The sequence below is a fragment of the Eupeodes corollae genome, chromosome 1 (assembly GCF_945859685.1).
Source record: "Eupeodes corollae chromosome 1, idEupCoro1.1, whole genome shotgun sequence".
NCBI lineage: Eukaryota > Metazoa > Arthropoda > Insecta > Diptera > Syrphidae > Eupeodes > Eupeodes corollae.
In genome coordinates, this window is record NC_079147.1 from 17,398,384 (window position 1) to 17,420,909 (window position 22,526).

The following is a 22,526-nucleotide window of genomic DNA, read 5'->3' on the forward strand; positions in this document are numbered from 1 at the left end:
ATTGAGGAAAAACTTAATCCGATGAAAATTCAGCAATCTATTCCAAATGTACTAAAACTAACAGCAGTTTTAAAATTTTTTGCCCAAGGAAGTTACCAATTTAGCGTATAGGAAACAACTTTAATATTGGTATGGCACAACCAACAGTGTCAGTGGTTTTTATTGAATTGCTTGGTGTATTGGAGAATTATATTTGCCTAAAATGGATGAAATTTCCATATTTCCAACGTAGGTCTAGCATTTATATTTTCAAGAAATGTGGCATTGCAAATGTAGTCAATGCTTTTGGGTGGTGGAACGCACGTTAAAATTTTCGGACCGAAAAAGGATCTTCGGCATGTTTTTTTTATAATAGAAGAGGCTATTATAGTATAAAAGCTATGCTTGTACGTTTTGTTTCACCATATCATTCTGCTATTTTGACTTAATTTAGGTAATTTTTTTAAAGATTTGTGATCACTTAATGAACATTAGTTATGTTAATGCCAAACATCCGAGAGCGTCACATGATGTAAGCGTTTGAAATGTTTCACTAATAAAAACAAAATTAGAAAGTGGTTATTAAATGGAAGAACTAACTTTCGAATTCTTTGTAATGGAGAATATCCACTTTCACCATATTTAATTACACCATATAGAGACGCGGGAGACAATTGAACGAGTTATTGGAGTTTTGAAAAGCATAATTCGTTGTCTACTACAAGCAAGAGAACTCCACTACACGCCAAAAAAGCAACCCAAATAATCAATGTATATTCAGCGCTGAAGACTTCTACGAACAAAACGAAAACATATTTGAAATCCGTCATGTTTCCCCTGATCCTGCAAAACCCAACATTTATTGAAGTCAGATATAAAAGATTACATTCCAAGTTTTATGTGAAAAGAATAAATGTCTAGCGAATTGTTAATCAATAAAAAAGTGGAATTTTTGTACTTCATGGTTTGGTTTAATAACTTAAAACACAAAATAAGAATAAACTATTGAAAACTTAAACAGCATAACGCAGCTATTCAACTCTACTGCGATAGCTTCTCTATTTTTTGCTAGGTCCGCTTTGGACAACATTCCCCTTGCCACGTCAGGATGTTGCTCCATCAATTCCAACATTCTCTCCAATAGTTTTCTATTACTTACTTACTATTCTATATTATTTTTTAAAAATATGACAACTTTTTTATAAGACAACTTACATTTTCGCAAAACAATTTTTACTACAGCTACATTACAAAATTTTAAAATCTCATTCACAATAAACCATTCACAATCGGTTCAAAAATTAAAAGTTGATAATCATAATACCGATTCATCAAATAGTTGATTGACTATCAAATTGATACTTATAATAGGGCTATTAGAAACCTATACAATGGTTCTTGTCTGCACACCTGTGTTTTAGACGACGACGGTCATATCATACAAGAAATATTACAAAATTGTAAATATTAAATCAGACCAATGATTAATTTTTAAAATATTAAAGCAACTAAATTTTGTACCGCATTTGGTACTTCCGACTCGTTTTGAACAGAACCACTAGCACAATATTTTTGTGTACCAATAATCGGAATAATTTTTGTACAGCTGGTTTATAATTTAAACGGCGAACACAAAACTAAAATGTAATCATCCAAATATTTGGTGTACTTTGGTCGTTTGAGTTACTAACTAGCAATTTGATAAATCACAAGCTAGAAAACTTAAACAGACCTATTAATTGGAATTCCCAACTGTAAACTGTACCAATCCATAATTTTCTGATATAAATATTAACAAATTGTTAAAGAATAGTAAGAATATAATCCTTTAAAATTAGGCAAATCTTTTAAGCTTATTAAATCGCAAAAATTTGACCTAACCTTTAACTTAATTGTTTAAAATTGTGTGGCTATGGATTTTGAATTAAATTTTCTAAAAATTGTAATTTGTACTTGAAAAATTCAAACTTTTAAAAATCAATGATTTATTTTATATTAATTTAAATAAAATCTTAGATCTAAAATTTGTGTGCTTTTTTAGTTGCTTTTTTTCACAATCCATGTTTTATTGGAAAAACTGAATACAAGAAAATAACTAATAATTAATTTATTTAAAAAAAAAGTTGAAGCCGTCTTTTGATTTGTATGTTGATTGCAACCATCCCAATCAACGCAATTCCGAAAATTTAAAACCTAACAGCTTTGCTTTCGATGCTTTTTCCTCTTTTGAAACTTATACAATTATTTTATCATTGGAAAACAATAACTCTTGTACTTCAGATGGAATATCTAGTAACTTACTCAAAAAAATGTCTTTATATGTTTCAGATGTGCTAAGTTATATATTTAACATAAGTGTTGAACAAGGTTATTTTCCTAAACAATTTAAATGTGCGGAGGTGATCCGGTTTTATAAAAAAGAAGATAGAACAAATATGTCCAACTATACAGACCTATTTTTCTTCTTTCATCTTCTCAAAAATTTTCGAAAAATTAATGAAAAAAAGAATTACTTCTTTTTTAGATACAAATTGTTTTTTTTTTAGCGAAAATCAATTTGGATTTCGGTCTGGAAAGTCAACCGAAGATGCAATTCTTCGACTTTGCAGTCAACTCTATGGCAGCTTGAATCATAATTAACCGACTATGGCTCTTTTATTGATATGATTAAAGCCTTTGAAATGGTTGATCATAATTTACTGTTAAGTATTACATAATGCAGGATTAAGGGGAGTAATTTTTCAATGGCTGAAGTCATATTTAAAAGCAAGAGTTCAAAAAGTAGTAGTTAATGATGTAATGAGTGACATCTGGAGTAGCTTAGGACTCCATACTCGGTACCTTGTTTTTTTTCTGGTTGATATTAACTCTCTCTTTAGGTCGCAGTTGAATGGCCTTGCTACGGCCTTTGCGGATGATGTATCGTTTAAAAGTTTTTGTTCACGGGTACTGCCTGTTGCGAGGAATTGACAAATTCTCCAAGAGTAATTCTTGTCATGAAAAGTGCTTTCTCGAATTGCCGTTCGGATTCGGCTTAAAACTGTCCCTTCCATCTCTGACAACAGTACTCGCACATATGAATGGTTGAGAGTTGTAAGTCACTAGGCCCTGGTTCCCAACGGACTGTTGCGCCACCCAATTTAATTTAATTCAATTTAATGTTCTGATTCTAATCCTTTTCTAATAGTTGTAAGATGAAAAAGAATGAATAAAATATATTTCTAATTCTAATTCAAAAAAAATGTGTCCAATTGCAAGCTCTTCTATTAAACTCCATTAATATACTCAATGAAATTCCAAAAATATAAAAAACAAAGCTACTAATCTTTCTTGACTTTTCACGATTTTAAATCATAATCAATCTTAACTCTCCAAACAATTGCAAAAAGCTACTTGTTTAAAACTGCAGTGAAAAACATCGTCCAAATCATATAAAAATATTTTTATAAAAATAGAAAAAGGATAAGGACAAAAATAGTAAACAAACAAAACAATAACAGAAAAAAACAACTTTCAAGTGAAAAACTTACATTTTATCAAGTCGTGATGGTGCCAAAAACAATCAATTCCAAGTTCAAGGACGCTGCGATAGTATAAATCCACACAAACTTTAAATAAAAAGTAGCCTATTCACAGGATGAATGAATTTTATTTATTTTTTGTAAGCTCCTTTTCTTGGCGATGAAGTCTATTTTATTTTTGAAAGGGTTAAAAAGAACACACTTTTTATGCACTTAACTTTCTTTAAAGATATTTTTTCTCTATGGAAGACCAGGATGCAACTTAAAACTTTGCTAAGTAAAGAAAAAGTAAAAACTGTAAATTTTCAGTACACTCTTTTCTCGACGCACTTTTAACAATTGAAGACTTTTGACCAGAAAAAAAAACTGAAATGTCAGCTTTTAAACAAATCACCAATTTATGTGTTTTAATTCAATATTTTTATGAAGAATATTTTAAGTTTAAATTATTTCCAAAACAATTCACATACAGAATTTAAAAATATTAAATTTTTCAGAAAAAAGATTATTTTTACAGAGGGAAAGAAGTTACACGTAAAATTTTACCACGTTGTTCACATTTTATTTTTCTAATTTAATTTTTGTTTCAATTTTAATTTTTAAGCACTTAATTTACAAAAGAATGAAAAAACAATACAATTAGAGGTACATACATTTTACAAACTTCTTAAATTTTAATTTCTTAATTAATTTTTACAATTTAAATTATAAACAATTTATTGTATTTTAATTATAACAAAAACCACAAACAAACAACGGGTCCGCTTCTTTTTTTTCCCTTCAACTTTTTTGTTTTCTTCTCACCACAAAAATAATTGTTAACGAACTTTGGAACCTTTTATCTCTTTGGAACTTAATGTGACCAAAGAGTTTCGCGTCTGGATCTAAACTGAATCACTGGACTTTAGGTTGGTGCTCAAACGTTGTTAGCTAAAGTCTCGCAAAATTATAGAAAAACAACCACGAATACAAAACGGTTCTTATTAAACTCTGCAGGACAAAAAGATTGCTGTGCCAGAGCGTATTCTGAGTGGCTATCAGTTGCCGCCGGAGAAGACTGCCGCCAAAAATTCTTCAATTAGACATTCACAAGTTAAAGAAGCTTGAGCTAAGCTAAACCCTTCCAGGGCCTTCAGTGATAGGACTTCCAGTTTCCATACCTATATGGGCTCCATAGTGGCTTGTGGTGATGAGCATGAGATGCTGACTCTTGGTGAGAGCTGAGAGCGCATGGCCATTTTGGAAAATCAACGTTATCCTTCCAAGGAAAAAGTGTGTGGGATTTTGTAAACAAAAATGGTGAAAGCTCTTCTCGAATGCGGGTGAGTGTTTCAATGGAATTCAGCTATTTGACTTCTTTAACGTCGTCGGTCGTTCGTCGACAGAAAATAGACGAAAACATTGCACAAACGGAGCTGAAGTGTGGTGAAATTCGGGCTTGTGTCATCTGTGAAGTTCAAGCTAGGTGACCTTTGTAAAAGGCATCCAGGCAGATGATAATGCGTAAGCATGATAATGCAACCGATGCTTCTGCTACCACAGTGCCAATGTCGTAATAATAGAAAGGATAACAGGCTGCTGTGTTCAGTGGTATATAGTTCGGAGGGTTGGAGAGGTATAAGGCAACATATACCCAAGTATGGGAAAAATGGATGAATGACATTTTTTAATCTCCTTTTAATGCTTTTAGAAAACGCGGTTTGTTTGACGAAAAGAAAAAAAAACACACATTGATTACTGAGTGATGAGTTCGAAGACAAAAAGGAGCTGGATGTTGTTTTCAAAAGACGATTAAAAACCATTTCAACAAAGAACCTTGGGTTAGGTTTTTTTTTTCTTTCTCCTCTCACTGACGATGACGTGTGCGATATATGACTTAAAAATCCAAAAAGGGATAAATAACAAAGGTTCTCAAATATATTGAACAGGAAATTGACCTTTAAAAGAGACAAGGTCTTAAGAAATATCAATTTCTCTATGAAAATAAAAGGAAATGGTTTCAACTTTTATAAAAGTTTACTTATTGGAATCAATGATTTGGCTACAAAACAGAGAAATGTGAAATTGATGAAACTTTGGGTATGGACTTGTAGAAAATACTTTTGGTATTATTCAAACATTGAAAAGGGCAAATATGAAAAATACAAAAAAAAACAGTTCTTCAACATGAGGAAGTTTATTTTTGCCAAAAAAAAATGTTAACACTTTCCTTTGGTTTCTTATGCAAATAAAAATTATTTATTTTGAGGAACCTATACTTTTATGACAGATATACCAATTAATTCAGTTTATATGCTCTTTTTGATTTAAAAGGATTAAACATATTGGTTTAAAATTGTAGGATATTCTGAAAGGTGCTATGAGCCGCGTTTATGAGTTGTGTATGATGTTTGATCACATACAGTTTAACAGAATTATCTTAAATGACTTCAACTTCAAATTAAAATAGTATATTATTAATGTTGAAGACAGAAGTCCATCAGGGTTAAAATCTGTAATAATTGAAAAAACTAGCGGTTTTTTACAATGTTGCGTTCAGACACGTAGCAAACAACTTGGATCTACCGAATTTACAGATACAGCTCTTTTTATCCAGAGAAAAGATTACTTGGCGTAAAAAAAGTGTAGCAGATGTTATGGTTTTAAAATTTTTCAAATATTATTAAAAAAAATTATTTTATCAATAATTGACAGAGACATTGTTTACTGGAAAAAATAGTACTAAATATCATGCAAAAGTTTAAAAAAAATAGGCTGAGGTGCGACCTACACTGATAACTTCAAATCCCGTCTGTTGGTTTGTCTTGCTTAAAAAGTTTGTAAGTTTTCGAGTTTTGTTAAAAAAATTATCAATATTTTGCATATGATAAAAGAGTTTGATTTCAATATCTGTGTTTGTTAACGATGTTTTCATTCGAAAACCAATTTTAACCAATATTAATAACTTTTCTTCAAAGTTTTTATTTCTACTATAAACAAATACAAATTGAATAAATGAAATTAATTTGAAGTCAATATCTTCTATGATTCATTAGATATCGATAACCAAACATCTTTTTTTACCAATGTTGCGTGCTTTTTTCTTGAAGATTGTGACTTGTTTTTTTTTTTTAAACTGACTGTTGAATTTTTATAAAAAAAAACTACTGAATGTTTAAAACATTCTGTGAGATAAATTTTTTTTAAGGCAATTTTTTTTAGTATTTGTGGAGATATTTTGAAAAGATATTTGGGTCGAAAATCAATTTTTATAAACTTTTACTCTTTTTTAACTCCCCATAGGAAGTTATTGTAATAGGACCGATTTGTCAAATTAACATTTCACGACGTTTCAAGGTCCCTAGAGTCGAAATAAAAGATTTTTAGAAATATGTCTGTGCGTGCGTGTCTACGTACGTTCGTACGTCCGTACGTTTGCTACGTTTTTTCTTCGTTAATAGCTCAAGAACCAGTACAGATATCGACTTGAAATTAATTCTGTTATACACTTAACAATGCAGAAATATGCAAAAACGATTCTCAAAAAATTGCGTGGGTGGTTATTTTACCATAGCAATTTGAAAAAAGAGTGGGTCGACCACACTGATCACTTCCTATCCCGTCCGTATATTTGTCTTGCTTAAAAGGTTTGTAGGTTTTCGTGTTTTGTTAAAAAATTTATCAGTTAAATTATTCTAAATAAAAATTTGCAAATAATGAAATAGTTTGATTTCAAAATTTAGTTTTTGTAACGAGAAAGTATTTAAAAGCCAATATCTCAAAGTTTTGAAAAGATATTTGAGTCAAAAATCAATTTTTACTACCTTTTATTGATTAGTATTTTTTTTTTAGATTTCTACGATTTGTTTCAAAACTGTCAATTTGATTTTTCACAAAATTGTACAACATGTTAAAAACGTTATTTTTCGTTGCACAAGGTTGTTTTTGAGATGAAACTCGTAAATTTTTTGAGGTGACAAATTTTGTTTTTAGTTCTTTTGATTTTCAAAAAACACGTTAATTGGATTTTTTCCAAAAATAAACCTGTTTGGTATCACGTTACAATATATAATACAAAATTTAATTCAGGTCTCTAGCGTCATTAGTTCGCGAGATATTTAGGGTTAACCAATGCTCACACAAACTCAATTTTTTTGGGAGCCTTTTCTGCATCTTTCTGCATTATTATCTGCATAACACAATTTATTTGAAGTCGATATCTCTTCTGGTTCTTGTGCTATGGACGACAAAAAAACGTCGAACACACGCACGCACAGACATCTTTCTAAAAATCTCTTATTTCGACTCTAGGCACCTTGAAACGTCGAGAAATGTCAAAATTTTCAATTTGAAGAATCGGACCTATTACAATAACTTCCTATGGGAAGTTAAAAATGGAAACCCTAAAATATCCAGTAACTGAGGTGTATAGTTTTTAAACACAATAACGAAAATCTTCACAGGCATCTTACTACAACGTTAAACCGAGAGGTTAAACGAAAATTACTGATTTAGTGAATTTTAAGCTGAATAACTGATGTAAGGCAGGGATGTCTTTTGACTTCACTTCTCTTCTTAATTTATTTACATGATTTAAGTATGGCTCTTTTTCGAGGAATTCTTTTTGATGGAATGCCCATACATATATTACTCAACCCCTGATGGCATTGTTAAACTACTTGTATATCATACCCTTTCAACAAGATATAGATTATGTTAAATAAACATTAACATTACCGCAAGCTGTGGAACCTGCAAAAAAACACCTAAATCAAAAATATTGGTATTTCGAAACTGTCTTCTGTGATCAAAATATAGCTCCAAGTACAATATATAGAATTTTTGATGCAGTCGTTAGATTGAAAATGTGTTATGCGGCACAAGTCTGGGTTATTTTCGAGTTTGAAGTAGAAAACCTTTTACGATTTTTCGTGACATTTATATTCAGACTTCTACAAAAAAATATGAATGCTCTTTTTTTTGGCGGTCGGAATCTACCAAACCTCTTTTTCCTGAACAATTCTAAAAAACTATAAACACCCCGGAACCAAGAAGCTTCCCGAGGTAGCTTAGTGTGCTGCAGCTGATTAAGGGCATTCGACTTTGGTAAAACAACCAAGAACTTACGGACAAGATCAAGGTTTGGAAAATAGTGTTGAACGATGTCATATAGATAGGAAGATTTTGTTTTCTACTTTGAAATTGGTTTATTTTTACTCAACATCGAAACTTACTTACTAAAGGTGGCGATACAGTTCAGGACGGAACCGGGCCTCAACCAACATGCGTCTCCAGCTAGCTCGGTCTCTAGCTAGCTGTCTCCAGTTTTGCACACCAAGTTGGTTGGAGTCTTTTCCCATTTGCGTTCGCTACCTGATTGACGGTCTTCCTATTCTGCGCCGTCCCTTGGGATTGGGTTCGAACACCTTTCGGGCTAGAGCGTTGATGGCCATTCGCTCTACATAAACTAGCCTTCTATGTCATTGAACATTAATTCTGTTAACTAGGTCAGTGTCGCTGTACAGACCGCACAGTTCGTCGTTGTATCTTCTCCTCCATTCTCCATCTATGCGTACGGGACCAACAATCAACCGAAGAATTTTTCTCTCGAAGCATCCTAAAACGCTCTCATCTTTTTTTGATATGGTGCAGGCCTCAGCGCCATAAATGAGAACCGGGATGATGAGTGTCTTAAAGATGGTGAGAGGACTTTACTTCTCAATTGCCTTCTAAGTCTAAATAACACAGGTCAACAAAATTTTAACTTTTTTTTGCCACACGGACTTTTTTGATATTTTTTTATTTAGTTGGTGATCATAAGAAAAAATAAATAGTTAAAAAAAAATTGTTGGCCATAGATTTTATATTATTGAGTAATTTAAAATATTGCGATATAACAGAGATCTTGTAAATCAAAATTGTATTTTTTTTATAAATGACTTAATAAATCTTAGATTTTCTTCCATGTTTCGCTTCTAAAGGGTGTCCTGAAATTAACGCATGATTTGAATTAAATAGAAAACGCCGTTTTTAGTCTTTTGATAGTTATATTTTTATTGACTCGTAAAGTACATAGGATAGGGTTATGTATGGAATAACACATTGGACAAATGGCCTCCACGGCTTTGCATGCACATGCGCACTCTTTTGTTGAAATTTTCCATGACCATGAAAGGAGAGAGTACACGGCCTGGAAATGTCTCATGCAGTAATTGAATTGTTTCACGGGCTGTATGACATGTGGCACCGTCTTGTTGAAACCACATATTGGACACATCAATATCATCCAATTTTGGCAGAAAGAACTGTGTAATCATGTCGCGATATCGAGCACCAGTAACAGTCACTGCTTGACCAGCATAATTTTCAAAAAAATATGGCCCAATTATGCCTCCAGCCCAAAATCCACACCATACAGTCACGCGTTGTGGATGCATTTGTTTTTCGACAGTCACATGTGGGTTCCCCGAACCCCAAATGCGGCAATTTTGGCGATTGACAAAGCCATCAAGATGAAAATGTGCTTCATCGCTTAGGATGATTTTGCTCGAAAAATCAGGGTCCATTTGTTGATGTTCAATAATAGATTCAACGAACTCTCTTCTCTGTCCATGGTCATTAGGCTTCAATTGTTGTGTTAATTGAATTTTGTAAGCATGAAGACACAGATCTTTGGTGAGTATACGCTGTAGACGACGTCGAATTGAGGTTCCTGGATTGTCAGCAACAATCTCACGCACTGCTTCGACATTCACATTTGGACGGCTTGTTTTTGAACGACCAGTGTGTTTGGCGTCTCCAACGGATCCAGTCTCCATAAATTTTTCAATTAATCTCTTCACAACTTCTTAACTTCTCTTGACTTCTTAACTTCTCTTGACGAAGTTAAAACACTATTCCGACCATATTTTGTATGAAATTTTCGAACTGCAGCCGCCAAGCTTTCACTATTTTTGAAATATTCTTTAAGACACGTTGTTCTATCGTGTAACGCTCCATTTTTAATAACCCTATACTGCTAGCTGTCAAATTGCTTTTTTTTCAGGGTTGCCAACACTTCACTGCACAAATGGCGGCAAATTCAAATCTTGCGTTAATTTTGGGACACCCTTTAGTTGGTCCCTTTTAATTGGCTGGCAGTAATCCGCTAACATATTTGAGTTCCTTTTGTCCTAGTACCGTTTTTCCATATTCAAAATGTGTTGATGGAACCCCTCACCGTGCTCGTCGCTGACAGACACTAAATTGTCAGGAAAAAAATCCAGGTGGGAGTCTAAGAACTGGATCTTAAATGACATGTTGCAACCCAAAGCTTTATATGTCATTAACAGCTCGCTAACCAACTCCCTGTAGCTGTCACCAACAAATTTGCAACAACATTTTTAAAAGCCTTCCATGCAGATTTTTCTAAATCCCTTAGTTTTTAGACCAGATCCTAATAGTTTTGATTGTTTTTTTGGACAAATTAAGATTCCGAATGTGGCACGTTTGCGAATCCTTTAAACTGAAAGTCATCGTCCTCGTCAACACATTTACCTGAAGTGGACGGGTGTGAATGGTCATTGTCAACAGACGTAGTTGCAACTAGTAATAGTTCTGGCAATTTTTTACAATTAGAGTCTGGTCTTATAGCCGAAGATAAGTTAGGGTAAATAACAGTATTTTTTTTCTTGTATTTTATACCATTTATGTCAGTGAGACAAAAATAGCAATCCGAAACGTGATCTCGCTGTTCAGTCGATATCATGGGTACTGCAAACGGCATAGGTCGTGCGCCTTCTTCCAGTCGGTTGAATTTTTCACACACGTTATGCAACAGACATAAGCCCAGGATTTGTCTTGATGGGCGACAGAAAACCAAAACATTGGTGATAACACTCCAACACAAGATTCGTAAAGTTTGGTCTTTGTTTTTTGAATGTCAGCTCTCCGCAAACATAACATAAATAGATAGGATCATTGTTACATTTCCTCGACATGTTCACAGGGTTAACAACAACAAAATGCTAAAACAAAAAGGTGTTAAAATGCAACTACAAATATTTTTAAAACGGTTTACTTGGAAGCGCTTCTGTTAATTTTCTGGGTAGTACAAGTTTTGAGTTATACCGTATCACAACAAAACCGAGGCTAATTGACAATTCTTAATTGTGATTTAATAATGAGACTAGATTGACGAAACAAAATTAGCTATCAAAGTTCGTGTGACAAAACCAGTATTGACCAGTGTAATCAGCGCGACTTTGCAAGACTAATTCTGGGTTTGATTTCAGCACTGGTATCGTTGCCTGAGTTTATGGCGGTGAATAGGTAGACAAAGTCCTTAACTACCTCAAAGTTATAGCTGTCCATGGTGACGTTTTATCAAAGACGTCGTCGTTCAGTGTTCTTTTTTGATGACAGATTAAACTTGGTCTTTCCACTTATTGACCATTAAACCCATATTCTCTGCTTCCGTCGCAATGCTCAAAAACGCTTCATTGATAACAATCTTTGATCTTCCAGTTATTTCAATATTATCTGCGTATCCGAGTAACTGGATGGACCTTTGGAAGATTGTGCCTCTAGTGTTGACTGTTGAGTTTTGCACAATTCTTTCCACAACGATGTTGAAGAAGTCGCATGACAGTGCATCGCCTTGTCTAAAACCATTCTTGACATCAAATGAATCGGTAAGATCTTTTCTGACCATGATAGAGCAGCGTGCATTCTCCATCGTCATTCTGCAAAAACGGATAAGTTTGACAAGGATGCCAAAATCAGACATTGCTCTGCAGAGCTCTTCACTATAGATCCATTCATACTCGGCTTTAAAATCGATAAAGAGATGGTGGGTATCGATTTGAAGTTCCTGCGTGTTTTCTAAGATTAGCTTCAAACGTTCACATACAACGGCAGAGAGGATCCTATATGCAATGTTAAGGAGACTAATGCCTCTGTAGTTGGCGCAGTTTAGAGGGTCTCCTTTCTTATGTATCGGACACACTATGCTGAGATTCCACTTATCGGGCATGCTTGCTTCCGACCATATTTTGCAAATAAATTGGTGCATGCTCCCTACCAAGTCATATCCTGCTGCGATGCCGTCAGTTACAGCAGCTTTCTTTGACTTCAGTTCAGATATAGCTATCTTCGTCGAGCTCAGGTAGGCGGAATTGTTGATCTGCGTCGCCTTGGTTGAGTGGTTCTATCTCCCTTACAGCGGAATTCGGTTCGTCATCACCGTCATTCAATTTGGAGAAGTGGTCTTTCCCTATTCTTAACATGGACTGTGGTTCTACTACGATGTTCCCCTGAACGTCCTTATACAGGCTTCGAGTCGTGGCTGGTAATCTTGGTAAGATTTACTAACCTCATTCCTGCGGCATCTCAGTACATTATCAACGCTTAATGCATGCACCATAGGACTTTTTAAGAGATTATTAGAGACTCATGAGGACATGGCACTCCTTTCGATTGTAGAATCATCTCATAGTACTTCCTTGTTTTGGCTTGGATCGGGATATCCGTAGCCGTACCTTGGATACAACGAGGTAGTGGTCCGAGTCAATGTTAGCCCTTCGAAATGTTTGGACATCCTGTATAAACTGGAGAAGTGTTGTGCGTCACTCGCAATGTGGTCAATCTCTTTGACAGTTGATTTATCAGAAGATTTCCATCTCCCCTTGTGGATATCAAGATGTGTAAAATGCGTACTAGAGACCAGAACGTCTTGGCCCGCAGCAAAATCGATCAGCTCGAATCCGTTTTTGGAGGTGGTGTCGAAGCTTATAATGAAACTCAAGACTTTTTGCTGAGTCTAGTTAAAACAACAAATCCAACCCCAAATAAACACTGCCTTTATTGCTCCGAAACAAATTTGAGACATATGTAATTCAAAAAGTATCATTAAATGTTGTTAAATATTCCAAAATTTTAATGCAAATTTAAGAATAGCTCTGGAAAAGTCTTAACTAATTTGGTCTTACAGCTCATTTCTAAAATAAAATATGTTTATATCAAAATTATTATATTTAATAACATTACAATTAAAAATTACATACAATTCAAATAATTATTTAGATTGTAAGTGCCTTTTTTATTCCTTCAATGAAAGATAAAAAGAAAGAATTTTAAATTTCTTTCTTTTATTTACTACAATATTATCATTCAATGCTGTTCAATTTCACACAAACTTTATTATTGTTTTATACATATGCCTACCTGAAATATTCCTACCTAAATTATTAATATCCTTTCTATATTATATATGAACATGTGTAGACAATGTCAATTGAACAAACACACATGCTTTCCGCTCTGTAAATATTTAATAACCTCTCAAAAAAAGCCCAAAATACAGGTACTTTATATTGAATCAATTAAATCAACAGCAAAATATACATGAGAGTCTATAGATGAAATATCTTTCATTTTATACAGACAAGTCGATGTACACATGGGTAATATTGTATATCAAATAAATAATGTATTTATTTATTCGAAACCAAATAATTGACTTCATGTAGTAACTTTACCATAAAATCTGAAAATCTAACCTTTATAACTTTATGAATCTCTTACTTTGGAATTCAACTAACCAAAAAACCGCACTCGGCATATTCACTTTAATATTCATCAATCAAAAAGCCAAACTCAAAGTTGTTAATGTCTCACGTTCTATTTAAGGGACACGACACTATACCTACCTACTATTAAGATAAATGTTCTCTATAACCTTTTACTCGGTTCGTATGGCATAATAGCCAACTATATAGCATCAGGAACGGTTATAACTAGGCAGGCCCACACATAGAGTCAGAGTGATGGGTTATTCCCCGGGCGCCAAATAAAGTATTAACAAGAACTACTCCGAAATGATTTATCGTACATAGAGTTACAGTGAAATTAGATTATAGAAAAAGAGCTCAACCCTTAGGTGACATTATTCTAAAAGACACCCCTGCTTCGACTTGGGCTTCAATTTGGACTTGAAGTCATTTGCCTTAAAGAGAAAAAAACAACACCAAAAAAGCAAACAAAACAAAAACTTCCCAGTCGTCTGATGTCGTCGATTTGCTGCTTTCTAACCTCATTACTAAATCATAGAGTTTATAGGCCGAAAGGTATATAAAAGGGAAAAGCTAAGTGTGGTGGCTCCTTTTTGGGGTCAGCCTATATATATAATGACCAAAGTCATCATAAAGTGCTGTTTTCTCTCGAGTCGACTGTTTTCTTTTTGCTGAGATGTGATGTGAGTTGAGTGCTTGAGCTTTTGGCTTATAGAACGCTTTGCTTGGCCAGTTGCTTCGTCGTCGTAGTCGTCGTCGGCCCTGTTGACAGGTTCAATGTTGTGACAGCAGTTGTTTGTAATGGGAATTTCTTCAACAATTAGGTCCGAAAACTAACCCTAAAAACGAAAGAAAAACCCCTAGAAATTATTCAAGCTTATGCAGCATATATACAACAAAAGCAACAACAAAAACCAAAAAAGGACATTTCCCTTCACATCACACACAATAAGGCCACAGCAGGATTCCCAATGAAAACGTCATTAACCTCACTCCGCATTCGCATGGAAAGCAGTAAAATGGCTAAAATGTGGTGGCAAGGATCTCTTCATTCACATAAAACTGAAAAAAAAACAAGAGTCGGTACCATGTAACAAAACGTTGCTTATGCAAAAAAGGATACAACAAAAAAAAGAAAAACATCAACTTATACTATTTATGAATATGGTCACGAAATGAAAAAAAAAATAAGACACACGAGCACGACATCTACCGGCAGCAGCAGCAACCATCCACCAGCCACCAGCTATACCAGCCATACCAGCAACAGCAGGATGTTGTCGGAGGATGTTAGAATCCTTGCAAAGAAAAAAGAATAAAAAGGGAGAAAACATTGTAGGAATTTTCTATCGTGTCGCCTCCTAATTATGCCTGCATAACGTCAGCTCTATAATAGAAGTGCCCCATAATGCTAACTAACTCCTCTATAAAATATTTTCTCTTACCTCACCATCAAGGACGAAAACGAGAGATATGTACGTTGAACGTTACGTTACGTTGTTTTGAGGGATATGATGAATGGTATGAATGTGAAAATATGAATTTTATTAAGTCTCGCCTGGAGGATGAGTTCGGTAGTGTAGGAGGACTGAAAAGGACTCTTGTGAGGGAGGACGTCGTCATCGTTGAGGAAGGATCATTGAATAGCGTGTTAACGATGTTAACAAAGTCGAATATTGGTCTATGCCTGTGCGTATATAGTTCATAACTTTCACATAAGAGTATTTGATAATAGCCCAAAAAAGGACCCTAAAAGCTAATGTCAAACCTGCGCTAAACCCGCTCGTGCGACAAACTTTACAATTTCATTGATAAAATTGTATACAAATATGCTCTAAAAAAAGTTGTATCGGTTTGTTTTATTTATATTTGTGGGTCATTGTTTCACCAAAAAGTTATTGCATTTTTATAGTAGATTAAATTTTATGAATGACGGATTATATCGCATGACGGCTGTAGTGTATGAGTCTTTGAGGGAAATGAAAGTCGTGCGATGACCTGATGGCCATTTATTATTCAACGGATGTTAAAGGTGGTGGTGCTATTTCATGCAAGCTTGAATGATTTCGAGATCTGATAATATGGTGATGTATTCGGTGGGAAATGTATGTATGTGTTTTTTTGAATGGCACGTTAATAGTTTCTTAACAGGCAGGCGTGGTTTTGATAACGAATATTAAATGGTATTTTAATGCACAACTCTTAATTATAAATAAGTGTAGTAGGTTAGGTTATTATAGGTACCTGTCTATATACACTGACTTTACTAATGGTCTTGAAATTTATTCAGACTTAAAAATAGAATTGAAAATTAGAATTTAGAGCAGAATAATTAAATTGTAGATATTGGCTTTAAAAGACTTTTTTCCTTCAAAAAATATTGTTGTTAACATTTGATAAAATTTAAAAAAAAAATCGAATATACAGTTTTTTTTACAAAAAATAAATTAAAAAAAAATAACATTACTAAAACTTGGTAAAAATTTACTTTCGATTCAAATAGCTTTTCAAAAATTAAAAATATTGGCTTCAAACTTATTTTAATTCACAGAAAATATTGTTTTCGATATTCAGTAATTTTTATATAAAAATCCAACAGTCCGTTTTTTTCTTAAAAAATAAAATCTACAAAAAATAGTACGCAAATTTGGTAAAAATTAAAATACATATAGACAAACTTTTAAGCAAGACAAATCGACAGACGGGATGGGAAGTTATCAGTGTGGGTCCCATCCCAGCCTTTTTTTTATAGGATCCGCCATCTAACGCTTTTTTTCAACTAGTGCTTAATGGTAACACTTAGCGCATGTCTGATTTGATTTGGCAGGTAATTAGTTGTATCTTTCCGCTGAACGAATATGGTTGTGTATATGTTTGTAAAACGATGGGAAATATTGCCTGCGATCAACTTAGAAAGGATGCCGATATTGCCAAAAAAAATCATATTCTCAGATGAAGCTCTTTTTGATCTTGGCGGGTAAGTAAACAAGCAAAATTGTGGCACTTGGGGCACAGAAAACCTGCACACATACATTGAAAAGCCGATACACCCAAAACGAGTCACTGTTTGATGTGGATTTTGATCCAGAGGCATAATTGGGCACTTTTTCTTCGAAAATTAGCAAGGAGTGGCCGTTACAGAGCGATCGTTATCAGGCCATGTTGAATAAATTTTTGCTCACCAAAATTGAAGAGGAGGATATTGGCAATCAAAGACGTCTGTGCATTTGCTACTAAAGAGACTTTATAGCTGAACTAAAAGGGAAGATGAAAATCTCTCTATTCACATCTCAAAGCTTTAAAAAAATTGTTCAACAGCTCAAAGGTCTTGGTCAAGATGTTTTAGAGACTATGGTCACAACTAAAATTTTAATGGGAGTCAAGAGCAGCAAGTGTTCAAACATTAAAGAATTAAACTGCACGTCGTCTGTTGATGAAGGAGTCGAGAATGAATATTTCGTCGAGAAAGTGGTAAAAGCGATTGTTCGCAAAGCAGAAAGGAAGCTTTTATATCTCAAACTGTATTTGCGAAAATGAAAGAAAAGAATAGTTGGTTTCTCGACTCTAGAGCAAGCGACCACATGACGTCTCGAAAAGATTAGTTCGCTTTTTCAAAAAATATGACAAACCAGTTAATATTCGCGTGGGAAATGGTAAAATTATTGATGCGTACGGTAGCGGTCATATCAATTTTCTAGTGTATAATAAGGTGAATTGGATAGAGAAGCATATATCCAATGTTCTAAACGTCCCCGATACAACATTACATTTATTTTCTGCGAGTTGTGCACTTGATAAAGGGCTACAAATGAGATCAAATATATTATGTATGCGATTTGCTAAAAAATGATGATGTTGTTGCTGTTGGCTTGCGCCAAAATAAGATGTTTAGATTGTTGCTTCAAGTGGTGATGGTGGGTGAATCACAGGTCAATAGTGCGGTTCAAGATTCAAGTCGTAGAGGTTGTAATGATCTACAATCTACAACTTTGTCATCAGAACATAAATTACGTGAAAGAAATTTTGAAATCTAGCAAAATGTCCTACACATGAGATTTATTCTTATGTTCTGCTTGTGCAATGGGAAAAAGATACAGACTGCCGTTTGTAAAGAGTCTGAATAGATCATCATTGCCAGGAGAATTAATACATTGTGATCTTTGCGGTGCCACGCACGAAACCTCATATGAAGGGTCTAGATTTTCTTTTAATGAAAGACGATTTCTCAAGCACAAAACTAAAGGAAGTGCATTGTAAAAGAACATATATAGAGCAAGTGAATATCGATACAGGTTACTCTGCCTAAGTTCTACGTACCGGCAAAAAGGCGACGTAGGTGTTTGTGATGTTCATGTTAAAAGTGGTAAACAAAGAGCTGGTGCGGATGTATAGTTGTTGCAGAAGAAGGTGTGCGAGGTGACGGTTTAAACAAGGAAGACGAAGAGGTAACTGATTTTTGTAGAAACCTCGTTTTGCAAAGAAGAATCCCCAATCGCCGAAGATCCAAGAGTCTCGTAAAATTGCAGGAGAATGATAAAGCGAAATGTTACTAATTTCAAGAAGATAATTGATCAAAACTTCGGAAGAGAAAACAATCAAACAATGTTATGTCTGAGGGACTTGCATTTGTCGCTGAATTTATTGAACCTCCGAATTTTCGAAAAGCAATGGATTCTCCACTGGCAAAAAGATGGATAAGGAAATCACAAGTTTATTCAAGAAGAACACCTGGCAGTTGGTCAATTTATCCAAAGGGAAAGGTAATCGGTAATAGATTGGTATATAAAGTAAAACTCTCTACAGATGGCGAAGTTAGTCGTTATAAGGCCCGTCTAGTTATAAAAGGCTATATGGTCTAGATTATTTTGAAATATTTAGTCCTGTCGTCAAATTTGCGTCAATTCGAACAATTTTGGCTATTGCTGCAGCCGAAAATCAAAAATTGTTTCAATTTGACATCAAAACCGCCTTTTTGAATGGCAATCAATCGGAGGACAACTTTATGCGACAACCTAAAGGAAGGAAAGAAGTTCTCTGATTTACTTCAACAATTTGCCTTTAAAGTAAGTCTTTATGAACCTTGTGTATTCATTAGCAGTTCCAAAAAGAAAAAGGTTATGCTTGCGATTTATATCGACGATGGTTTAATGGCTGCGTCAAGCAAAGAAGATGTGAATGATTTACTAAAGTAGGAGTAGAGTAACACATGGTGAAGTGAACTGATTTCTTATGCTGGAAATTTCGAGAAGACAAAACGATGCTGTAATGATTCATCAAGCTGGTTATGCGAAAAGACTTTTGAATAATTTTTTTTAAGAACGATTCAAAACCGGTCTCATCTCCATCTGAGAAAACCTCCAATTCTCTAAGTAGAGGTCGTCATAGTATACAATTTTCGTTTTGTTAGGCAGTTGGGTCACACATGTATTTGGCTGTTAAAACTAGACCTCTCATTTTAGTTGGTCATTAGTTCAGTATATAGTATATATTATTTTAGCGATGCTGATTATGCGGGTGACGTTGAGACAAGAAGATCGAAGTGGTGTTACAGCGGTTTGTGGAAGGGCAGTTTTTTGGCAGCCCCAAAGAAGATATCACTTTCGACTAACGAATCTGAGTACATACCTACGTCAGAGGCTGTCAAAGACTTGGTATGGTTGCAGAAACTTTTTTGTAAGCTGACCAAAGTAACTATTTACAACCTGTTCAACGTCCTGCTTAGACAATCAAAGTGCAATTACATTAATTACAAATCCAGAACTTCACAAACGCACAAAGAACATAGATTTGCGGTACCATTTCATAAGAAAACACTATGAAGATGTTATGTTTATAATAGAATATGTTCCAAGTGAATAACAACTTGCTGATTTATTCACTAAATTTTTGCCCAGAACTTTTGAAAACTTAAAATTATCTTTGAATTTAAATTCATTAACCATTTTTCAAATGTAATTTCCAAAAAAAATGTATTTCTTTAAATATTATTTTTTTTTTGTAAACACAAATGATGAATTTTTAAATATTTTCATTGAATGTTAATAAATTAATAATAATGTATGACACAAGTGGAAGTATTGAAAAGTGAATATGAAAAAGTATAGTCCTTAACTTCTTTTTATTATATTTTTAATTTGCATGCTTGAAATAAAAACAAAATTTAACATTACTTCATCCTAGAAATATCGTGTTTTATTTCTTGTTCGTTTTTTCTAAAAGTTTCACAGCAACAAGTGGAAAGATGTTTTGAAAAATTAAACAACACTGTGAATCACATGGCCAATAAAAGTGATATTTTAATCGGGGATTTAATAATAAGTAGGATGCAAATACACACCACGCAACATCTAAGCAATACTTTGATCTCAAGAATCAACCGACAGTGAAAAAGATAAAGATGATATCTGCAATCAAAATGGTCTAAATCGTTAAGAAATGTTACAAATGTACGAAAGTATCGTTTTTACTACATTTTTCTTGGAGGACAACTTTTGCCCAGCAAATAATTATTGCATTAACTTGGTTTCAAAATTTTTAGTTGAGTATAAATATATATATTATAGATTTGAACGATGAAAATACATGGAATAATAAAATTGAATACCTAGCAAAATAATCTAGATATGCATTTTTCAGATTCTTATATAATTAATGGTTCTATCGAGTTGTTTTCAAAGGAAATTATATCATGTGTAAGAAATTCTTCACCAGCTCAACCTTCTGGTTGAAGTTTTCAAAAAAAGTTGTTTGATAAAGGATGTATGAAAGCCCGAAATAAAAATCATTTGACCTTTTACAAGCACTATGCAACTGTTATACCGAGGAACTGAGAAAATGGTACGTTGAATCAATCTCCAAGTACAAGCAATTATGTCGCACAAAGAAAGCTAAATTTGAAAATGTTCAAGCAAAATTTTTCAGTCTCGCCAGTAATTCGAAAGATTTTTGTAATTTAGCCAAAGAAATAAATAGATCCAACTTTGTAATTGGAACAAATATGGCTGCAGATCATCTTTCATACCACTTCAAAAACCTGTCTCAAATCAATTTTGATTTGTCCTTTGCTTATACAGAACCAACGGTTAATCAGAAAACTTTGGACTGTGATATAGACGTACATGAAATAAAAATCGTACGGCGAAGACGGAATCCCATAAGAATACTTCAAAAATGCAACACCAGTTTTCATTGATAAGCTAAAGCAGCTTTTAATTCTTTCCCTCGTCGTTCAAAAAATATGTTATTTTTCCAAAGTCGATCCGAACAACGACGAAGACTTGGTATAGTTTTGGGCCAAAGTGTTTTGCGGTGTTTTAGTGGGTTGATAATAACAGCATTTTAACTGACTTCTAAGCTGGTTTCAGCTAAAACTATTGTGCTGTGGATCAGATATTTGTTTAAACGTTAAATGTCAAAGCGTTTAAAACCAGAACTAAGAACATTTACGCTTTTTTTGTTGATTTTAAAGCAGCTTTTAACTTTGTGAACATAAATGAATGCACTTTTTTTAAACTCTCTCAACACGGAATTATCTCAAAACTTTTAAATGTATTAAGGGATATGTATTGTATACTGATACAGATAAGCAGCGGTTTGGGATGGATCTTGTAGAAAATGCTTGCGTATATGTTATGAATAGTAACAAAATAATAAATAATAACATTATATTAAATAATAACATAATAATAATAAACAATAGAAAAATTATTTAAAAAAAAGTAAATACCTCTAGAGAACTTAATGAAGCCACTTAGGCGGATACGTGTTATTTTTTTTTGTAAATAATAATTCATTAATAATAAAAAATGTGAATTCGCCACACTGGAATTATTAGAAACCAACACTTAGCTTTGATGATCACCATCAACATCCCTTGAAATTTCCCATCTATCAACACTGGTTCTAATAAGAAAGATGTATACCTATACTACCATTGGTTTTTTATATAATATTGGGATTGTATGCGTTAATAAAATTGCGTAACAAAAGGAAGCAGGAATACTGCAGTGGTATTAGTTTAGTTAGTTTAGTTTAGTATATTGCTAATTGTTACTAGCACATTAAGATAAATCTTATAAGGTTGTGACAGTTTATGAAGCAATAATATATGATAACATTTTAAATAATAAGTTACATTTGTATATATATAAAAGTGAATTTAAATAGCCAAAAACGAAAAGTATAATAAAAATAAATAATAGTATTTACATTATTGAAATCGAAATGCCGAAGTGCTGGTCGCTTGCTTCAATTTTTTAAAACCATTTTTTTGTTGTTTTCTTGAAAGTTATTGAAAGAAACGAACAAGAAGGTAAAGTAGAATGTTTAGGTAACTAGGCAGTCGATGATCAAAAGTCAACTTGTGCGTACTTGCGACAAATTTAAATGCCAACTAGTCTTACAAACAAAAATTATTATTAACTAAATGCAAAGTAAAGTTACTTTTGCACGAAAAACAAATTAGCAAAATAAAATTATTCGGAAAAAAAGAATAAAA

At 33.5% G+C, this 22,526-nt stretch overlaps 1 protein-coding gene across 1 annotated transcript in view; it reads right to left on the bottom strand.

Annotated features, from left to right (window-relative positions):
* The window catches only part of LOC129941701 (dopamine receptor 2), a 140,470-nt gene extending 135,935 nt beyond the window's left edge, over positions 1-4,535 (bottom strand). The window contains exon 1 of the mRNA XM_056050402.1: positions 3,510-4,535. The gene's annotated coding sequence lies outside the window, so the exon portion shown is untranslated. The remainder of the gene's footprint in view (positions 1-3,509) is intronic.
* Between the last annotated feature and the right edge of the window lie 17,991 nt (positions 4,536-22,526).